This window comes from Geotrypetes seraphini, chromosome 2, assembly GCF_902459505.1.
Source record: "Geotrypetes seraphini chromosome 2, aGeoSer1.1, whole genome shotgun sequence".
Classification (NCBI taxonomy): Eukaryota; Metazoa; Chordata; class Amphibia; order Gymnophiona; family Dermophiidae; genus Geotrypetes; species Geotrypetes seraphini.
The window spans coordinates 178,384,498-178,407,725 of record NC_047085.1 but is presented as its reverse complement, the minus strand read 5'-3'; positions in this window follow the sequence as shown (position 1 = coordinate 178,407,725).

Genomic DNA, 23,228 nt, shown 5'->3' with positions numbered 1-23,228 from the left:
GGTGTGAATTACAGTGGCATTATGCGTTGTAAGGTCCCTTCGTAGGCAGGATAATGGTGGCCTTTTTTGACACCTTCATTTCTTTTTATAATGGTGGAGCCAATTAGTGCACCGGTTAAACCAATTAAGTTAGGCAGAGGTAGGGCACCTACTGCTCCCTAACTTCAGGTGCCATTTTCAGAATCGGGCTTAAAGTGTTCCACTGTGCAATAACTAAGAAGCAGAACTAATAGTCCAAGAGTGTGCGAATAAACACACCATTTATTTATTTTTTTTAAGAAGAACCATAACATTGAACAAAAAGCACCAAACGCAATATGAAGAAAAAGGTGCCAAAATGTATCAGTTTTGAGAATTTATATCTGCTGTCTATATTTTGCACTTTATTTGTCTATTTTTCTATAGTTGTTACTGAGGTGACATTGCATATTTTAAAAAGTCATCTGCCTTGACATCTGTGCCCTGTCCCTGCCCACCACTAGACCACCAGAGAGGGGACAGGATGCAGAGCCTGGCAGGGAAGGGGGACAGGGTGCAGAGCCTGGCAAGGAGTGTGGGGTTGGGTGCAGAGCCTGTCAGGAAGAACTTGGTTCAGAATGTTTTTTCTTGTTTTCCTTCTCTAAATCTAGGATGCGTCTTATGGTCAGGTATGTCTTATGGAGCGAAAAATATGGTATGCGGTTTTGCTGTATTATTGGAACTACTTACACATATGCATGTCTACACTATATTAAAAAATCTGACTTCTATTCTTTCCTAAAGACACTCAGCCAAGCCCTAGCTATTCATTCAAACAGGATGAAATTGTTGTTAGTATGTAAATGCTACACTTGTCATTTTGTACATTCACATCTGCAAATTGTATGACTTTAGGCTATTGAAAGCTGGATGCCTTGATCTATTATTTCATGAACTCTAAACCAATGTGGATCACTGTAGACTGTAGCAATTTTGAATTATATGAAAGCACTAAAAGGTGTCTTATCTATGTTCTTTTAATCCTATATGCATGAGCAGCATTCAAAAAACTAATTCCTGGACCTTAGGAAAGCTAATCACTTGTCAGTCACAGCTATAAATCATACCTTATTACAGCAAACCAAATTTTCTGGGATCTCAGATTGGAAAATTATTAATGCAATTCTTCGCAAATTGCATAGGAGATAATATCAAATAATCCATTAAGAACATCTTAATCAATGTCATTCAAAACAATGCAGAACTCACTGGGAAGAGTCAGAACACGGTTGATTAAAGTAAATCAATGTAATAGTTGGTTTTTTTTTTTTAAACCCACAGAACTTGAAATTAATACTCTACTAACATAACAAGCAGCTAATTTAGGCCGTCTTTTACTAAGCTGCGGTAGAGGTTTCCAGTTAGCACCCCTTGATGAATTTACCCCTTAATCTATCCCATAATTGCATTTCTTCTTTTATGCATCCTATTCTTTTCAGTGAGACTGAGGGCCCGATTCACTAACCTGCCTGATCGTGACCGATTGATTCTAGAAGCCAGAATATTCTAATGGGGGCGAACGGAGGTACGCCCCCATTCACCAACATGGATCGATAGGTAGCGATCCCGATGCATGTAAAGACCATATATTTTGCCTGTAGATAATCTGAGCATGTGTTTGCTGTCTGGTTTTTTTTTTTTTTTTTTTTACTGGCTCTGACTCACCTGATCTCTGCCTCCCTTCCCTACAGTGCGAGCCCATGGTTTTAACCCGAGGCTTTAAAGCGGGTTAAAACCATGGGCTCGCACTGCAGGAAAGGGTGGTAGAGAGCAGGAGAGTCGGGGGAGGCAGAGAGCAGGTTGTGTCTGAGAGCAGGAGAACCGGGGAGCCAGAGAGAGAGAGAGAGGTGGAGAGGCAGAGAGCAGTTTGCGTCAGAGAGCAGGAGAGCGGGGAGCCAGCGAGAGAGTCTGTCACCTGACCTGGTTACAGGCATAGATAGCTGTATCTCTAAGCTCCAAAGCTGGGCAAATTCCATTCAAATGAAACTGAATGCTTCAAAGACTAAGCTGCTTTGGATCGGACCTAGATTAATTAATCTCCCTACTAATATTGCATTAAAATCAAATATTATATTGCAACTTGACTTCACTTCTAGAGTTTTGAGTATTATTCTGGATTCCTCTCTCATTTTTAATGACCAGATAAATTCCTTAGCAAAGAAATGTTTCTTCAGTTTGCACATGCTGAGGAAAGTCAGGTCACTATTTTATCAAGAACATTATTTATTACTGGTACAATCCACTGTGTTGGCACAGTTGGACTACTGTAATTCTATTTATTTGGGAATTAAACATGGCAGCTTAGATCGTCTCCAGTTAATACAGAATACAGCGACCAAACTTATTTTTGGAAAGAGAAAGTACGACCATATTTCCCCATTGCTGAGAAAACTCCATTGGCTTCCGGTACATCAAAGGATACAGTTCAAGTGTGCATGTGTGGTTTTCAAACTCCTTTATGGAATATTTGACTCTTTGATTCCCCTTAGTTGAAATTCCTTTAGATCTTGCTATTCAAGAATTACAACAATTCACAAATTAGCATTTCCTTCTATGAAAGGTATTAAATGCACTGGGAAGCTTAGTAAATCTTTTACTTTTAAATCGGGAATTTAGAATGGACTTCCAGATTCTCTAAGACTGGTAGATCAATTATTTCAATTTCGAAAAAGTTTAAAAACCTGGTTGTTTTCACAATAATTAATTTGATTTTAGCAGTCGTATAGTAATTTTAAGCAATTCAACATACTTTTTTCCAAACTTTTTCCATCCATCTAATCTAACCAATTTTTGATTTTATCCCACAGTTTTTACTTGTTATGTTTCATTTTTTAATGAACTGTAAACCGAGTCGAGCTCCTTAGGGAGTAGATTCAGTATATAAAATGAAGATTAGATTAGATAGAGCAGGTCACGGCAGAGAGCAGGAGAGCCGGGGAGCTAGAGAGAGAGTCGGGGAGGCAGAGAGCAGGTTTATTTCAGGGCTGCAGGGCTGGCAGGACAGTCGGAAAGGACTTGAGCGACTGGTCCCCAGCAGTTGCTTCTTGTTGATCGGCCAGCCCAGTTGGTGTTCAAGAAAAAAGTTTAGTGAATCACATCCCTGCCTACTTTGCATGCTGTTTCCCCTCATTTGCATGCATGGATCAGAATCGGTTCGGTACACGGGTTAGTGAATCGGGTCGGAGGGAAATTGTGTCGCAAAGGGGTCGCAAACCGATTGGTACACAATTGGTTTGCTTAGTGAATCTAGTCCTAAGAATGTTTAGTCTAATTTCCATAAACTAACAAATGGGCAAAACATTGCATTAAAACAGGAACGACGCCCTAGTCATCTCACAATGTTCCAGGCCATGCAGCCAACAATGGCAACAAAGAATGGCAAGTAGTAGAATGCTGAAGGAGTTGATCAATCCAAACAACTGGAGCTGGCTAGACAAGGAACTATTTCACAAAAATAGTTTGAGCATGAAGTCTTGTTGATGATTGCAGAAGATATGGTACTGCTTGCAGCAGCTGAATGAAGTGGCTTCAGAAAACATTGCCAGCAATTCACAGTATGTCTGCACTGCAGTCCATCTTCCAAGTAGACGTAACCCCATACAAAGCTTAAATGAACTGTATGACGTTCACAAGAACTTACTTATGTATTACAGAATTACAATGGGTAGGATATATTTCTGTAATGTAGCAGCTGTTAGGTGCAGCCGTAAGCGCAGTTTTCTTGGAATGACCATTCTTTATAAAATAGCACTTAGGGGGAATTTCTATAAACAGAGTCTAAACTTAGGCAATGGTAAGTGCCCTACCGGCGTCAAGATAATTGAGAAACATCATTTTAAACAGTGAAAAATGGTAAAAAATAAAGCACCTACCAGTGCTTAAGTAAAAGGCACCAGAATCATGCCCAAGTGGGTGCTTTAGGCCACCAGACGCCAAAGTAAGTGTGGCCTATGCCGGAAGTGGCATTAGATGGCTTAAAGTGCCTTCATATGAGGATTGACAGTTAAGTCCATGAACTCATCCTAGAAAAAGTGCTACATACATCATTGCTGAACATCACTAGAGTCACCTTCGAAGTATTCCCCTTGGGAAGCTATGCACCAACACCAGCGTCTAATCCATTCTTCAAAGCAATTTTGGAACTCTTTTTCTGGAATGGCCATCAGAGCTGTCGTCATATTACCCTTGATGTCCTGAATGTCATCAAAATGTCTTCCTTTCAATATTTCCTTTATCTTCGGGTAAAGAAAAGAGTAATTGGGGGCCAGATCAGGTGAGCAAAGAGGGTGTTCCAATACAGTTATTTGTTTAATGGCTAAAAACTTCCTCACAGACAGTGCCGTGTGAGCTGGTGCATTGTGATGCAAAAGCCATGAGGAACCAGTTTTGCACATACCTTTCTCATGCCAAGAATCTCAGTTAAGATTCTACTGTTTCTCTATCGATGTATATTTGGTCTGCTATGCTTCTCACAGTCAGTCAACAATTTTGATGCACAATTCGACAAATTTTTGCAATGTTTTAATCAGTTCTGCTCGTTACTGGCCACCTCGACCTCTCTTCATCAGTGATGCTTTCTCTTCCCTCAGAAAACGTTTACTCTAAATGTACACTGCCATTTTCTTCATGGCATTATCCCCATAAACTTGGACTAACATGTCCCTGATTTCACTTCCACTCTTGCCAAATTTAACAAGAAATTTAATGCTTGTTCATTGCTCTAATTCAAGTTCTGACATTCTTGGAACAGCACACAAAAACATGCAACAACAATAATGAATACCACTCAGCAAGACATTGCCACATGTCGACACGAGCACAGCTGTGAGACATGGATATACCAAGGTTATGAAAACTTACTAAGCTATTTGTGCAGTGCTGCCAATGTAAACGCATGGTGGCAAGTTCATGAACTTAATTGTCATATCTCATAGGTGCAATTCACACAAAGATAGGCACTAAAAAATGTAGGCCAGAGTTTTCCGGGCCTACATTTCTGGTGCTTATCTTTGCTGGAGGGATGCCAAAAATAGTGCACAGTTTGACATCAGCTGATAGTGGTAGGAGAATCCCCGATCAGCTGCTGTGATCTGCTGAACCAGCAAGGAGATCTCCATTTCCTCTCTTTCTCCCTCCCACCCACTGATATGGAATCATTTCGAAAACCCAAACTGGAACCAGTTCCTCAAGTTCTACTCTAAATATGCAAAATCCAACTGCCTATTAGATAACTGTCCTCTGACTATCATGAAAACAACCCCTTCCCATTCAAAGCTGAACTTTTCAACTGGGTCTCTCTCTGCTTGTCCACTGGCTACTTCCCATCGGAACTCGGCCACATTCTAGTGAGTCCTATTATCAAAAATCCCAAAGAACCAGTCTCCTTGACCGCCAACTACAGACCCATTGCCAATATACCTCTCTTCCTCAAACTAATGGAAGGTCTAGTTAATCTTGACCTCATGAAATACCTAGAGAAGTTTAACATCCTACACGACTCTCAGTCAGAATTTCGCACAAACTACAGTACGGAAACTGTCTTAGTATCGTTGACAGACCATCTTTTCCATCTGTTTTCTCTGGGAAAAAGTGCACTGGTTCTTCAGTTTGACTTAAGTAGTTCCTTTGACCTTGTCGACCATGACATCCTGATCAGATGCCTCGATTCCATTGGCATTTCGGGTCAGGTACTAACCTGGTTCACAGGCTTCTTAAAAAACTGCACCTACCAGGTCCACAGCGATGGATCCTTTTCCCAATATTGGTGTAACCCCTGCAGAATTCCATAGGGCTCCCCTCTCTCTCCTTCCCTGTTCAACATCTACATGGCATCACTGGGACATATGTTATCTGACTTAAAACTGAAATCATACATATATGCAGATGACATCACTATTATCATCCCCATAACTTCACTGACACAAGAGACTGAACAACTCACCTCATCTGTTCTCACAGAACAATGGACCACACAATTCAAACTAAAATTAAACCCAGAAAAAACTAAGCTTTTCCTGGCAAGTCCCAACCACAAACTAATGAACACCTCTCTGAAATTAAACGGGCTAACTTACCCAATCAATTCCACCATCAAAATCCTTGGAGTCATCCTGGATCGATGCCTGACTTTCGAAGCCCATACCAATGCTCAGGTTAAAAAATGCTTTTTCACCCTCTGGAAACTCCGTACCATCAAACACTATGACTGGGTAACAAGAAGACTGGACTCAGGAGAGTCCTTGGACGTCGTGTACCTGGACTTCAGCAAAGCGTTTGACAGCGTCCCACACCGCAGGCTGCTGAATAAGATGAAATCGATGGGATTAGGAGAGACTCTAACTGCATGGGTTAAAGATTGGCTTAGTGGCAGACTTCAGAGGGTGGTGGTTAACGGTACCCTCTCTAAAATGTCGGAGGTGACCAGCGGAGTGCCACAGGGTTCGGTCCTGGGCCCACTCCTCTTCAACATATTCATTGGGGATCTAACTCAAGGGCTTCAAGGAAAGGTAACCTTATTCGCTGATGACGCCAAACTATGCAATATAGTAAACGGCTATAATCTTCAGGATGCTATGGAGCAAGACCTGCGTACTTTAGAAAATTGGTCCTTTATCTGGCAGCTGGGCTTCAACGCCAAGAAATGTACGGTCATGCATCTCGGTAACGGAAATCCTTGCAGAACTTACACCCTGAATGGAGAAACTTTAGCCAGGACTACGGCAGCACGAGACTTAGGAGTAATCATCAGTGCTGACATGAAAGCAGCCACTCAAGTGGAGAAGGCTTCATCTAAAGCACGGCAAATGATAGGTTGTATCAAGAGAAGCTTCGTCAACAGGAAACCTGAAGTCATGATGCCATTGTACAGAGCCATGGTGAGACCGCATCTGGAATACTGTGTGCAATTCTGGAGGCCACATTACCGTAAGGATGTGCTCAGAGTTGAATCGGTTCAGCGGATGGCCACCAGGATGGTCTTGGGGCTAAAGGGTATCCCGTACGAGGAAAGACTGAGCAAATTGCAGCTCTACACTCTCGAGGAGCGTAGGGAGAGGGGAGACATGATTGAGACATTTAAGTACATCACGGGACGGGTCGAGGTGGAAGATGATATCTTTCTTCTCAAGGGACCCTCGACCACAAGAGGACATCCACTCAAGCTCAGGGGAGGGAAGTTTCGTGGAGACGCCAGGAAGTACTTCTTCACGGAGAGAGTGATTGAGCACTGGAACAAGCTTCCAGTGCAGGTGGTCGAGGCACGCAGTATCCCAGACTTCAAGAACAAATGGGATACCTATGTGGGATCCCTGCAAGGTCATGCCAAGGGATAGGGTCACTAGGACTGAATGAGCGGGTCAGTAGAGTGACAGTATAATCACAATTATACTTTCAGGGGTCAGTAGACTTAAGAGGATGGGTAAATAGTGTGGGCAGTCTTGATGGGCTATGGCCCTTATCTGCCGTCATATTTCTATGTTTCTATGTTTCTATATTGACTTCCCCTCCTTCCAATTGCTGGCTCAGTCTCTAATCTTAAGCACCTTAGATTACTGCAATATCATATACCTGGGATCCTTCAAGAAAACCATCAAACGTCTAAGAATCATTCAGAATACTGCCATCCGTCTCATTTATGGTCTCAAAAAGTCGGATCATGTAAGCCCATACTTCAGAAAACTTCATTGGTTGCCAATGGAGGCAAGGGTCACCTTAAAATTTGCCTGCCTTTGCTTCAAAACCTTAACAGGTTCATCCCCGATCTACCTGTCACACCATTTTGTATTTCCAGGCACCACTTGCACACGCAATACCTATCTGTTTGCCTTCTCCTCTCTGAAGGGCTGTATCTACAAGAGATTCCTTGATAGAACACTGTCATTCCAAGTGGGCAAATGGAATAAATGTCTATCCACCCTCATTTCAAATACTCCCTCCTACCAATCCTTCAGGAAATCAATTAAAACCTATCTCTTTGATAAATTTATCTGATTCCTTCCTGCCTTGCTGTATCACTGAAATACTTGTTGTATCTCTGACATATTTCCGATTATAGCCAACCACTCTTGGCTTCCAATGTAACTGAAATATTTTACTAATGTACCTGACAATATTTACTGTAACATCACTGTATATGTACAGTCTCTTCCTCTGTAAACCGCTCTGAACTGCTTGTAGTATTGCGGTATACAAATAAAGTTATTATTATTATTTTCCCCTCCCACCCACTGATACAACCAGCCCCCTCGAAAGAAAGCCCCTCCCACTATGTTTGACACCTCACAACCTCCGACACCCCTCCACATCTTCTGATACGCCGACATTCCTTCACACCTCCCGGCATCCACCCAGCTCCCCTCCAGACATCCTCACATACCCCTCCACGCCCGTACCTTTATATGAAACATCGTCAGGAGGGATGCCCACTCCCTCCTGGCAATAGGGCTGCCTCTTCAAAATGAGATGCACTGGGAGGAGCCTAAGGCCCTAAGCCAATCAGGGATACCTTAGGCCCCTCCCAATGCTGGTCCTGATTGGCTTAGGGCCTTAGGCCTCTCTCAGTGCATCCCAAGATCCCCTTTATCAAGCTGCACAAACTAAATGCTGAGTCTCCTATTCTAATCTAATCCTATGGGCGGCTCAGCATTTAGCTGGCACAGCTTGATAACAGGAGGGGTAAACTAGATAAGATTTTAAAACAAAGAATTTTCACCTGAATAGGAAGCCAGTGTAATGTAACTACAAATGGTATTAAACCATCCCATATGGAACCTCCAAAAATCAACTTGGCTGCCACATAATTGGCCCTCCAGCAATCCCAGCAAAACACTATTACCATAGGGATCCCAACCATTGGTAGGATCTTTCTACCAAATGTGGTCCTATTAATTCTCTTCCTATCAATTTTCCTACCTAATTGTCTTACATCTACTAATTGTTGTAACAGCATTGGAGATGTCAGAACAAGAGTGGGGGGGGCACCCTTCTATAGGTATGTATCTCTGGCTGGCAATCCGCATAGGCCTACTCCTTCCTTTTCACATGTTACTTGCTTGAAATGAATGATTCAGCGAAAGCATCAAGGAGCAGCACCACCTCAGCTGAAGGATCTAAAGGATCTTCAAATTCTTATGACTTTAAGCAAACTGAAAATGGTCAAAATTTTTAACTTTTGGATTCAGGCACTGGGAATAACCAAATTCTCATTTTTTTTTCACTACAGTAAAATCTATGCTTACTGGAACAGTCTCAAAATGTATATGTTGATGGCAGTGGCGTAGTAAGTGGGGGCATGAGAGAGCAGTCCACCCTGGGCGCCATGTTGGCGGGGGTACTGGCACCCCTCCTCCTCTCCACTCCCCTGCTTCTTCCCATTCCTCCCCTCCACATGCTCACCCCCCTTCCTTTCCCCATACGTCTAGTTGAAGAAGTTGTTTGTGGTGGTCAACTACATAGTCTTCGCAGCTTCCTACCGAGGCTTACTAAAGGAGGGCCTTTTTTTTTGCTATATTGAAAATTGGGAACCTTAAGCTGTGCTAAAAAGTGGCCAGTGTTGACCTCATGCACTAAAGCCACTTTTAGTGTGGTATTAAAATAGCTCTATCTTCCATTTCCTATATTAATGCCCACATGACAATTTCCCCATTTGCCACTGAGTACTTACCAGTACCTATTTTCAAAGTGGTAAGGGCTCACATGTTAAACCTGCATTAGTTGGTTAGCTTGAGGCAATGTAGCTATACTTACTGCCTATTTTCCACCCACCAAACACATCCCTAATGCTAAAAAATAAAATCTATCTATTTTTCAGCATGTGCAAAGCACTCGCCAATCCCAAAACGCCTCAGCACAACCTATGGTAGTGGTTTTTAACCTGTGGTAATCATGCATTAGTTCTTACCGCAGCTTAATATAAGGGCCACTTAGGGCACAGATGGGGAGAGGAACCTTGGGGTGATAGTGTCCGAAGATCTAAAGGTGAAAAAACAGTACGACAAGGTAGTAACTGCTGCCAGAAGGATGCTGGGCTGTATAAAGAGAGGCATAACCAGTAGAAGAATGAAGGTGTTGATGCCCCTGTACAGGTCGTTGGTGAGACTCCACTTGGAGTATTGTGTTCAGTTTTGGAGACCGTATCTGGCGAAGGACACAAAAAAGCTTGAAGCAGTCCAGAGGAGGGTGACAAAAACGATAGGAGGTTTGCGCCAAAAGATGTATGAGGAGAGACTGGAAGCCCTGAATATGTATACCTTAGAGGAAAGGAGGGACAGGGGAGATATGATTCAAAGGTTCAAATACTGGAAAGGTATTAACATAGAACAAAATCTTTTCCAGAGAAAACCAGAGGACACAATTTGAGGTTGAGGAGTGGTAGACTCAAGAGCAATGTAAGGAAATTCTTATTTATGGAGAGGGTAGTGGATGCCTTGAATGTGTTCCCGAGAGAGGTGGTGGAGATGAAAATGGTGACGGAGTTCAAAAAAAGTGTGGGATGAACACAGAGGATCTAGAATCAGAAAATAATAGTAAATATTGAAGAACTAAGGCCAGCACTTGGCACACTTGCACGGTCAGTGTCTGTATGTGGCCATTTGGTGGAGGATGGACTGGGGAGGGCTTCAACGGCTGGGAGAGTGAGCTTTGATGGAGACTTCATTAGTTGGAACCTAAGAACAGTATCGGGCAGAGCTTTGGATTCTTGCCCAGAAATAACTAAGAAGAAGAAGGAAAAACAAACCCCAAAACAACATATTTTTAGTTTGAATCAGGTTGGACAGACTGGATGGACCATTCGGGTCTTTATCTGCCGTCATCTATTATGCTACTATGTTTTTCTTACAAAGTAGCAATAGCAATTCCTGCATAGCAAATGTGATATAGCCCATTCAATTTCTTGAATGGGCTATGTACTATTTTCCATACCGGGCTCGCTACCGTGGGTTTGTAAAAGGTGCCCTTAATTAAGGTTACCATATGACTGCAGAAAAAGGAGGACGGATTGAGATATCCAGGTTTTACTTCTAGTGCTTTCAATGGAAATAAAACCCAGATATCTCTATCTGTCCTCATTTCCATCACTTTCAGTGGAAGTAAAACCCGGATGTCTCAATCCATCTTCCTTTTTCTGGAGCTATATGGTAACCCTACCTTTAATGACTTGACACATTTATTAAGTAACTGTAAAGTACTTAAAATGCTGATATAAAATCTCATTCAGGCATCAGGGAAGGTAAGCAAAACAGATAGGAAACAATCAGAGGGAAATTCAACTGGCAATTTTTATAATCAATTTGCTCAAATAAATATGTAGTATCTTCAATCTGGTTTAGTCCTCGACTGCAGAAGTTGTTTCCTAATTAGATGTGGATTATACTGTTTCCTATATTATGTTTAATTAAACGATGAGGAGTAAGTTGTGACAACTGGCAAGATAGTTATTTTATACCATCTCAGTTTTAGCTACAAAAGGGGCATGTAATCAGCAATTGTCTTTAAAAAGAGCAGTTAGAATAAAATGATTAGTTTCATCAATTCAGACCTATTTTCTAAACAAATAAAACTGGTAGAATGGCTTTCTCTTTTCAATTGGAAAGCTTTTTGTAACCAGAAAGGAGCCCTATTTAGATTTCACCCATTCTTTGGAAGGGGTAAATCGCTTCATTTCCCATGATTAATATTTATTACATTTACTGAGGAGTTGGGAGGAGGGGGATTTGCCTTTCTCTTGTCAGTCACTAATTTGTCTAACTTTAATTCTACACAATTTAAAAGGAATAATTTGCCTGAAACACGACTCGCTGAAGGTATTTTTTTTCCCTGATGATTTGCAGGCATTTGAAATAGATCTAAATATACAGATAAAGTAACAGATATTTTTGAAGTTCCATTTGTTAAGACAGTCAGAGAAAACATACGAATCATTATTTCAGTCTGCATAGAAAAGATGCACTTTCTTCATTCCATTTTCTGAAGATGCAGGAAAAAAAAACACCTTACATGGGATTTGAAACTTATTTCCAAAATAAAATGGTTTATAAATACCATTATTATCCAAAATTTTTATTTTGATTAAACAGGATATCAGGTCCCTTTACTAAGCTGCAGGAAGCACCGGTGTGTGCTTACCACAGTTTAAAAGGATTTATCGCAGGATGTGCTGAGGCATCCAAGGTAAATTAAAATGTGTGTGTGCAAACCATGAGATAAAATTAAAAAACAAACAAACAAAAAAATTCTGAGGTGGAGAGTGGGTGTTTCTGTGCTAATCAGCACATCTACATTGCTGCGTGCTAACAGATTAGTGTGGGATTAGCTCTTGAGTTCTTTCTGCTTACAAAAAATATGTCACTAAGGGCTAGATTCACAAAGCAAACCGATCATGTACCGCTCGGTTTGCGACCCCTTTGCCAGCAGATTTCCCTCGGGCCCTATTCACTAACCTCTCCTGCGATCCAATTCGAATTTGTGCATGAAAATGAGGAGAAACGCATGCAAAGTAGGCAGGGATGCGATTCAGAACATAAAATTCACGATCCAACTGAGCTGGCCGATCAGCTCAAGAAGCGACTGCTGGGGACCAGTCGAAAACGTCTTTCCAACTGTCCTGCTCTATTGATGCCCTGCTCTCTGCCCTGTCAGCCCCGATCTCCTGCAGCCCCAAACGCCTCCTGCAGCCCTGATCTGCCTGCCCCGATCTGCCTACCACTGCCCCGATCTGCCTGCTCCAATCTGCCTGCCCCGATCTGCCTGCCGCTGCCCCGATCTGCCTGCCCCGAACGCCGGTTTTCTCTTGCCCTTCCCTGAATCTCTCCTGCCCTTCCCCACCCTGTGAGCCCCTGGTTTTAACCCGTGGGTTTAAAGCGGGTTAAAACCATGGGCTCGCAGGGCTAAAAACTATATTTAAAAAAAAAATGGTTGAGGCTCGGATGGGCATGCGTAGACCATCTACAGATGGTCTGCGCATGCGTGGGGATCGCACAACAGCAATCCATGCCGGCATATGGGGGCGTTCCTCCGATCGCCCCCCCATCTGCATATTTTAGTTTGAAGAATTCGTCAGACCTGCTCGGATTGGACCCGATCGGGCAGGTTCTTGAATCCAGCCCTAGATTTTGGCATCAGCCGTGTGCTAATGGCAACAGTGCCTGGCCATTAATTCAGAAAATGGAAAACTGGCCATTTTCCAGATGCAGTAAAAACATCCTTAGCACACAGGAAAAGCCCACACAAGGGCACACTAAGGCCATTTTCTACTACAGCTTAGTAAAAGGACCCCATCAGCAAATTAAAGTTATTTGAGAGCACAATACAGTTGATATTCAGTGCTATTTGGCTAGCCAAGGAACAGTTCCTGGCCAGCCAAACAGCAAATAGTTGGTTATGTGCTGATATTCAGCAGGACATATCTAGCTATCTTCCTCTGGATACCTGGGTAGGCGGATAGCCCAGTGACCTTCTATGTTGCAAGACATAGTCAGTCACTACCAACCTTCAATTCAGGAAAGAACTGACAACACACCTATTCTTCTGACTGCTCTGACCCAATCCTATGTAGTCACCTGCATGATATTGATGTCTATGACCCACTTCCATGTAGTTACCTGCATGATATCTATGCCTCTGTAGCATTTCTAATATTATGTAAGCTGCAATGATTCCTAGCTGACATTTGTGGGATACAAGAGTTGGTGTGGTATGGTATTTAGCGGCTGGTTGGCTAAGGCACACTGCCAGAGTGATCCATGTAAAAAGCAGGCTTATCTTTTACCACTAGGCCTTAGCCAAACAGCCACTGAATAGCAGCTTGGCCGGCTAAATCCGCGGCAGCAAACTTTACACCAGAAATGTAATGCCAATAGCTGGATATGACATCGGCACTGAATATCTGGAATTGCCGCTGACTGCAGGAAGTAGTTGGGCTGCTGGGAAGAAAGGCTTATTGGAGATTGCAACATTTAAAACACACAGCAAATTAATTCCTTACAAAGACATTTGTTTGAGGTTTGGAAATATGTTTGAAACCTGCAGGATATGAAAATGAATAGACAATTTACATTGACAATAATTCTTAACATTGGCACACACAACTGCTTTCATGCTCACTCTCTGCCATATAACTTGCACATGACTATTCTTTCTCTTAGTGGACCACTTGGCTGTAGCTTTTATGAAACAATTAACTAAAACAAATCCAACTATAATGCTATTGCTACAAACTTAAGGGTCCATTTCCAAAGGTGCGCTAATCGATTTAGCGAGTGCTAACAATTAACACATGCTAAAGGCTAATGGGTGCGTTAGCATTTAACGTGTGCTAATTGTTAGAGCACGATAAATCGGTTAGCGCATGTTAAATCGATTACCGCACGCTAAATCGGCTAGCGCACCTTAGTAAAAGAGGGGGTTAATTTAATTTAGTAACCTTCACTAGAACTCCTCCAATTTTCCTTTTGCAGTAAGTCAGTGAATACCAAGCCATCCCCCACTTAAACCCAATTTCAGATCCAGTGCCATATATGGTGTTATCAAGTCTTCACCACCTCCTTATTTTTTATGAATCAGATCTCCTTTTTTTAAGGAAAGCCACCAGGAATTCCCATATTCTTTTGCAGCTGTGAACACCTGTAACCCTCCCCAACTCCCTCTTCAAAAAAAGTCTTAGTATTCGGAACTGCCTATTTTGTTTGCTTCTTCGATTTCATATATGCATTTCCGAAAACTATTAAAGACATCTCTTTTTGTAAAATTCTTAGGAAAGTAAGGAATATTATATTTCTCTTGTATTTCGCTGTGATGTACAGTCTCTTGACTATGTAAACCGCATCGATCTGGAAGGTATTGCGGTCTAGAAATGTATTTTAATATAATGTAAAAAAACAAACAATGCCCCTATTGAACAGTAATCTACTCACCACTAAGGAAAAGATGGATTGGAGTTTATTTATTTATTTTTAAAATTTCTATACCTTCTAGTTCCTAGGTGGTTTACAGAATATCCACATATACAATACCTAAAAATAGTACAGAGAGAGAGAGACAAATCATCAAAATTTATCCTCGATCAGGACAAATCAGACCCTATAAAAAAAGCATTAACAATAATATTATACTAACTGATACATGGAAAACTTTACGGTATGTAAGTAATTTAACAAATATTCCAATTTTTAAATCTACCAAACAATCTATATGGGTAAACTCTAAGATCCAAATTGGCGGAGAAAGGCTAGTCTGAAAACATTGGATGATAGCAGGAATACATATATTGGATGATGTTATTTGTAATGGTACCATGCTTGAATTTTCACAGTTGCAACAGAAATTTGGTCTTAATAAATCAGAAAATTTTAGATGGTTGCAATTGAAGCATGCCATTCAGGCGGGGTTCCCTGAATGGAAAAATCTTAATAATCATTATAGGTTATATAAAGAAAATAGAATATTCAAGAAAGTAAGAAAATGGACTATAGCAGGAAGATTGTTGCCGCCAACAACTCCTCTGCACTTTACGCTATCGTAAAATCCATTATAGTATGGAGTTTCTTTGTTTCCAGACAGACTTCTTGGGTCACCAGGCCGCCCAGTGGTATAAAATATTAAATGGATTTACTAAAAAGAAATTAAAAACTGGTCTAAGAGATATTTGGAGTATTGAGATTAAGCATGAAATTACTGCATCTCAATGGCCACGAATTTGGTCTTGGAGGATGAGATGTACGGTGTCAGCATCTATGAGACAAACTTGGTTTTTTCTGTTGCATAGAGCATTGTGGACCCCTGTTAGATTGCAAAAATTGGATAGTTCTTTGTCTAATAGATGTTGGCACTGCCATCTAGAAGCAGGAACTTTAGATCATTTATTGTTTCATTGCCCATATATTATGAATTTTTGGAAATCAATTTGGGACCAAATTAATAATTTATTAGATAACCCAGTGGCATTATCCTATGATACTGTGATTTTTGGTATGGAAATGAGAGCAAAAAGTCAGATTTTTGCGAACAACAATAAATTGTTACTTATAATGACTGGGGTTGCCATTCAGCAAATTACATATAATTGGAAGGATTGGAGGAGACTAAATTACAGTTTTTGGTGGAACTCTTTGTGCCATATCTATAAAATGGAAAGATTTATTGCAGTACAAAGAGGGTATTTCAAGAAATTTCAGGATGTGTGGAAACCATTAGCAAAATTTTGTAAGGATTAGTTGAAAATGTTTCCCTTTAATGTATCAATTAATTTGGGTAGGGGGAGGGATATTTTATTAATATGTTTTTTTATATGATTATGGAATATATGGTAGGGAGGGGTGGGAAGGGGGAGGGATAAAAATTTATGTACTGTACAAATGATAGATTTATTGTTAATTTGACTGAATATATATATATATTTAATGTAATTTTGAAAATGAATAAAGAATTTAAAAAAAACCAACCCAATAATGTTTTGAGGAGTTTTCTAAAAGTTCCTCTGACAGCACGTTTTCTTAGCTGCCCTACCAGCGGATTCCATAATTTCACCCCAGCACAATAAAAGGTCATTGCATAAGTTTTGACATATTTTGGTTAACAATGGCCTTTAACAAAGCAGAATTTTCAGAGCGCAACAATCTTTTAGGCTGGTAAATAGTCATCTTTGCTCTTAAAATACTCTGGAATTGTACCATACGAAAATTGATGACAAACCATTACAATCTTACACTCTACTCTGCAGCCAGTGCAACTTCTGAAGCCAAGTGAATTAGGAGCATATTTTGATGGTTCCTGTAATCAGTCTGGCTGCAGCATTTTGTACCATTTCTTAACCACACTTCCATAAGAGATCTCCCCAATCACTACCCTCCTCCCTATAATTCCTCACAGCAATTCTGTCTTTATTTCCTGCCCATTCTACCCTTCAACCAATCAGCTCTGCTGCCTCACTCAGCCTCATCTCGCCACATGCCCATCCTTTTAGCTTATTTTCATGTATTGTGTTCCTTCACCCCTCACTTTCACCTCATTCAGTGCCATTTACAATCTCCTTCTTATTGAACCAAATTAATACAATTACTTCTACCATTTCCCTTACCCCCCCCATGCCATTCCTAAAGCTCCTAATTTTTTTTAAATTATCACTCCAGCTGTGCTACCAATGTTATTTGGTTCATAGCTGAATCTGTGGTCTCTATTTACTAGTTTTCACATGTACAGATATTATAAAATTATGCTCAGATATATGTACATAAAAATTAGGCACATCACAATATAGAACTTCTGCATAGCTATAGCTATCTGCACAATGGTGTTCCTTGAATATTTTATTGGGCTTTATTAACCACCTGTATGAAGGGATGCACCCAAGGTGGTTTATATTGAATAGTATCAGTTACTCTAAGCATTTCCCCTATATCTTGGTGGGCTCACAATTTAACTGTGGTACCTGGGGCAATGAAGGGTTAAGTGACTTATCTAGGGTCACAAGGAGCAGTGCTGGGATTAAACCCACAACCTCAGGGTGCGGAGGCAGCAGCTCTAACCACCAAATTACTTATCCATGGATGGAGCCAGGTGAAATTGTAGTGTATACAGGTACCATATAAAATATAAATTCACAAATAGATTATCTCAAGAGACTAATACCATCTAAAATACCTATTTTGTAAGGTAATATAAGCACATATATGCTTTTGTGAAACAGGCCTACAGAACAATCCTCAACAGCACATATTGTTCAAATGTTTTTGCAAAAATTTACCACTGCTGCAAGACAAGTATAATTTTATGCATCTACTCTATGAAGCTAATTTTATAAATTCATATATTTTCTCTGCTTGGAATGATCTCCCAAGGGAAGTGTAAACACAGAAATGGTGATGCAATTAAAAAAAAGTGAAGGATGAACATAGAGGTTCCCTAATTAGAAAATAGAGAGTTTAAAAGAACAAAACTTTTAAATGACAGCATGCATATGGATGTGTTGAATGATGCTTAGATGGTGACTCTGGCTGTGAAAAACTAAGGTAACAGTAGCATCATCAGAGCTCAGTTTTATTTATCCTTCCATTTTACTATATTACCTCACCTCCCTCCTTTTTACTAAGACGCAGTGGAGGTTTCTACTGCAGCCCGGAGTGCTAAATGTTCCGATGCTGCTTTGACACTCATAGAATTCCAATGAGCGTTGGAGCTGTGTCTGATTGTTTAGGGCCAAATTCTATAAACGGCGTCCCAATTGTAGGCAGCCAACTGCTGCCTAACCAACCAATCAAACCAACCAATTAAAAAAATATATATATCTTATATGGTAGGTGCCTCTGGGAGCCTAGGGAGGTGCATAGACTTGCCTAAGCTCACCTAAGGCTAGGCATGGACGTGCCTTGGCCCAGAAATAGCCTTAGGTGGCCCTATGCACCTCCCTAGGCCCAAGGTAGACGCCTACAATGTAGGCCAGCAAAATGCTGGCCTATATTTCAAGCAGATGTGGCCGCTGAGCTTATCATGACAAGGAATCTCCCTGCCACAATAAGTTTAGCGGCAACCTATGCCCCCCACCACGAGGACTACGGGCAGGAGGGATGCCCATTTTCTCCTGACGATAGCGGCAACCATATTCTCTAACCATCACCTATGACATGGAAGCGGTTATAGAATCATTGTATTAGGTGGGCTTAGGCGTGAGGACAGATACAATTCTATATAGGACACCCATATGTGTGATTCTAAAAAGCTGCTTAGATAGATTCTGATACTCGGCATCCTATAGAGAATCTGGCCCTTAGCGCCTTAGGCCGTGGTAGAAACCTTTACTTCAGCTTAGTAAAAGAGGATCTAAGTTATAAGGACTAAAATTTGTTTACATTAGTACAAATTTGTAACAGACCTAGAGCATTAACAGACAGATGATGTTTCACGTGAGCAAGTGCAAAATGATTTATGTGGGAAAGAGGAACTCATATTATAGCTACATGATACAGGATTCCATGTTAGGAGTCACCACCCAGGAAAAGGATCTAGGTATCATCATAGACTCGAGGAAACCTTGAAACCCTCAGCTCAGCATGCAGCGGTGGCTAAGAAAACAAATAGAATGTTAGGAATTATCAGGAAAGGAATGGAAAACAAAGATAGAATTGTTATAATACATTTGTGTTGTTCTATGGTGTGATGCACATTGAATACTGTGTGCAATTCTCTCTTATCTCAAAAACAATATAGCAGAATTAGAAAAGGTACAGAGAAGGATGTTGAAAATAATAAAAGGGATTGGAGGAATTCCCTATGAGGAAAGGCAAAAGCAGCTAGGGCCTTTAAGCCTGGAAAAGAGATGGCTCAGGGGAGATATGATAGAGGTCTATGAAATATTGAATGGAGTGGAACGAGTAGACGTGAATTACTTGTTTATTCTTTCCAGAAATATTAGAACTAGGGGGTCATGAAATGAAGCTACTTAGTAGTAGATTTAAAACAAAACCAAAGAAGATATTTCTTCACTCAACATGTAACTACATTCTGGAATGTGGTGAAAGCATTTAGCTTAGCAAGGGTTAAAAAAGATTTGGGTAATTATCTATAATAATAGTCCATAAGCCATTATTAAGATGACTTGGGGAAATCCACTGCTTATTCTTAGGTTAAGCAGCATAAAATCTGTTTTACTCCTTGGAATCTTACCAAGTACTTGCAATCTGAGTTAGCCACTGTTGAAAGCAGGATACTGGGCTTGATGGACCTTCAATCTGTCCCAGTATGGCAACTCAAGTTCTAATTTAAATTTAGCTGTTTCTGCGGTACAATATTTAAAAAATATGAAGGTGAATCAAAGATTAAAAGCAATTGTTAAATTATGCTATAACTAGAACAGAGCAAGCAAAATGTAACATACAGTATGTACTCATACATTGCTTATTGGATAATTTGTTCACACACAATGCAGTGCTTGACCTTTAGTCATGTGGCAGGCACAAGGTCAGAAATATGGACACTCCATTACAAGATTGCACCATTGAAGAACAACGTGCAGTGGTATGCTTTCTTTAGAAACCTTTGGAAATTCACCATCGGACATTGAATCAGTATGGACATAGCACCATGAATAAATGAAAGGGTTATGAGTGGGCAAAAAGGTTTAAAGCAGAAAGAACAGGTGTAACTGATGAATGTCGTCCTGGTCGCCCATCAACATTGCGCACACAAGAGCATATTGACAGGGTGGATGCCTTGATTAGAGAAGACTGACAGATAATGGTGTCTCAATTGACTGAAAATTTGGATATCAGCTATAGATCTGCATTCACCATAATGCATGATGACTTGGAATATAGGAAAGTCTATGCACAATGGGTTCCCAAACAACTTACTGATCTGCACAAGCAACAGCGTGTGGAGGTTGCAGCCCAGTTCCTGAGACACTATGAAGAAGATCCGAGCATTTTGGAGAAAATTGTCACTGGTGACGAGACATGGATGCATCACTGTTACCTAGAGAGCAAAAGATAAAGCATGATGAAGTAAAAGACATGGTGTTCACCTGGCTTTGAGAGCAGCTGGAAAACTTCTCTGCAGAAATACAGAAGCTAGTTGAATCCTATATAATTAAAACCCTAAGCGCACATGCGCACTTAGGGTTTCGTGTCCCCTGCCGTTGTGATCTCTGTTACGTGGCTGGATTCTATTTTAGAACCCAGCAGCAGGGAACACTCTGGCAATTCCCCTCCTCCCACCCTCACTCACCAACCACTGGAGGAAGCGCAGGCAAGCTCTCTCCCTGCCCGCGTCCTCGCTGCCTCGATTGCCTTCCGTGGCCGTATTCGGCAGCTTGAGGTGCATGAAAGGCGGTGTGGAGCGGCGCTGGCAGCAGCTGCTGGGAGGAGGACTTCGTGGAGCGGTGCTGGCGGCAGCTGGTGGGAGGAGGGCTTCATGGAGTGAAGAGGACTTCAGCTGCTGAGGGTCGGGCGCTGTTCCCGTGAGGATCGCTGCCGGCTGTACCAAACTTCGCAGGCCGCATAGCACCTCAGTAGAACGTTTCCTCTGACGTACACAATCGCGTCAGAGGGAATATACTTCTAGTAGAGCGGCCTACGAGGTTCGCAAAAGCCAGCCGTGATGCTCACAATGCTGCATACTGGACCAGGGAAACAAGTAAGGGTTGCTGCTGGACCAGGGGAGCAGGGAAGAGGGTCAACGGGAGCAGGTAAGGGGTGCTGCTGGACCAGGGGAGCAGGGAAGAGGGACAGGGGGTGCAGGGAAGAGGTGCTATTGGGCCGGGAGAGCAAGGAAGAGGGACAGAGGGAGCAGGGAAGAGGAACAGGGGGGGGGGCAGGGAAGAGGTGCTACTGGATGGGGGAGCAAGGAAGAGAGACAGGGGGAGCAGGGAAGAGGTGCTGCTGGACAGGGAAGTGCAGTGGGGAGGGAAATGCTGCTGGTGAGAAAAGGTGGCTCGGGCTGAAAGGGAACAGATGGGAGAAGGGGGCTGGGGGGGTAAAAATGGGTTTGGAGCTGGGGCTGAAAATAGGGGACATGTGAGGGAAGGAGGCTTTCCTAGCACCTGTTAATGTAACGGGCTTAAACACTAGTGATACAATAAATGTGTTGTCTTGCAAGGGGACTATGTGGAAAACTGATATGCTCATTTTCTCACAGTTATTTCTATTAAAGCCGTTAAATGTATTTTGCCTTTACTTTTTGATTTACCCTCGTATATATTAAATTGATTATTTGATTAAAATTATTTTGCCTTAGTTTAAATTTACTTGTTATAATCCTAGAATATTAAAAGGTAGGTAGTAGTGAAAACAGAGAGTTTAAAATTATTTTTCCATTCTACCCAACTCCCATCCACCCTACAAACATTTCTTAATATATGCCCCCTTTTATCAAGCCACATTAGGGATTTTTATCGCCGGCCATAGCGGTAAAAGCTCAGAAGCTTATAGGATTTCTATAAACATCAGAGCTTTTACTGCAGTGGCCAGCGATTAAAAAAAACTCTACCTCAGCTACATAAAAGGGGGCCATAGTCAATAATCCCAATTTAGAGAACAAGAGCGTAATTTGTTGCCACTGGGCATTTTTTTTATCAGCAAGTGCTTCACTCTAAACAATAAATTATTTGTAGTTCAGTGAGAAGCAAACAAAATAATAGCATAAAATATACAAAATAATCTTAAGGTCCTTTGTGGGGCATAATCAAAACATTAAAATATCCGAAAACCTGCCTAAGTCATACTTGGACGTCCTAACTGCAGGGGACATCCAAGGGTCGATAATCAAAACCAACTCTCTGGATGTACAGCAGCACTTCTAAGCTGTTGTGCATCCAGAGCTCAAAGGGACGTGTTGGGAGGTGTGTTATTGGTGGGAATCGGCCGGGCTTAAACCTGGACATATTAATCTAATCTAATCTAATCTAATCCTTAGGTTTGTATACCGCATCATCTCCACGTTCGTAGAGCTCGACGCGGTTTATCGTAGGAGAAATACTATAGCAATAATCAAAGCTTTCCTAAAGGGAACTTAGACACCAGCAGTTAGACCTGTTTTAATTGCGTCTTAAGTGCCCCTAAAACTGCCCAAACTGACCAGATGACCACAGGAGGGATTAAGGCATGATTTCTCCTTACTCCCCCATTGGTCACAGACCCCCTCCCATTACCCAGAGATGGGGGGAAAAGAGCATATTGAGGGCTTGCCATCAAGTTGATGGCAGCAGAGGAATCCTCATCGGTTGAGCCAGTTTTAGGGATTTCTGCTGGCTCAGCTGATGGGGATTCCACCTACCAGGATCAGCTGAGCAGCGGAGCCCTACACCCCTCCCCCGACATCCCCTTATATCCCCCAACATTCCTGGACCCCCCCCCCACCCACATCACTCGACACCACCCAACACCATAGCCCCCCATATCATCTGACACTGCCCTGACATCATGGAACACCCCCCCCCGCCACACACACACACATCACCAACACCTTCGTACCTTCCACTTCAAAATCAGCAGGAGGGTAGCCCACTCCCTCCTGCCTACAGGGCCGCATGCTGAGAATGATGGGCCTTCTCCCTCCCAATGCATCTTGGGAGCTTGGGCGGGGGTATTCGGTTGGTATTTGTTAGACTTAGGGGGTACTTGGCTTGAAGAAGTTGAGAAACACTGCTCTACAACATGTGTATCTATACAGTAAGCCTGACGTTATCAGCAGCCCTTCATCTACTGAACAGTAAAGTACAAGTATGT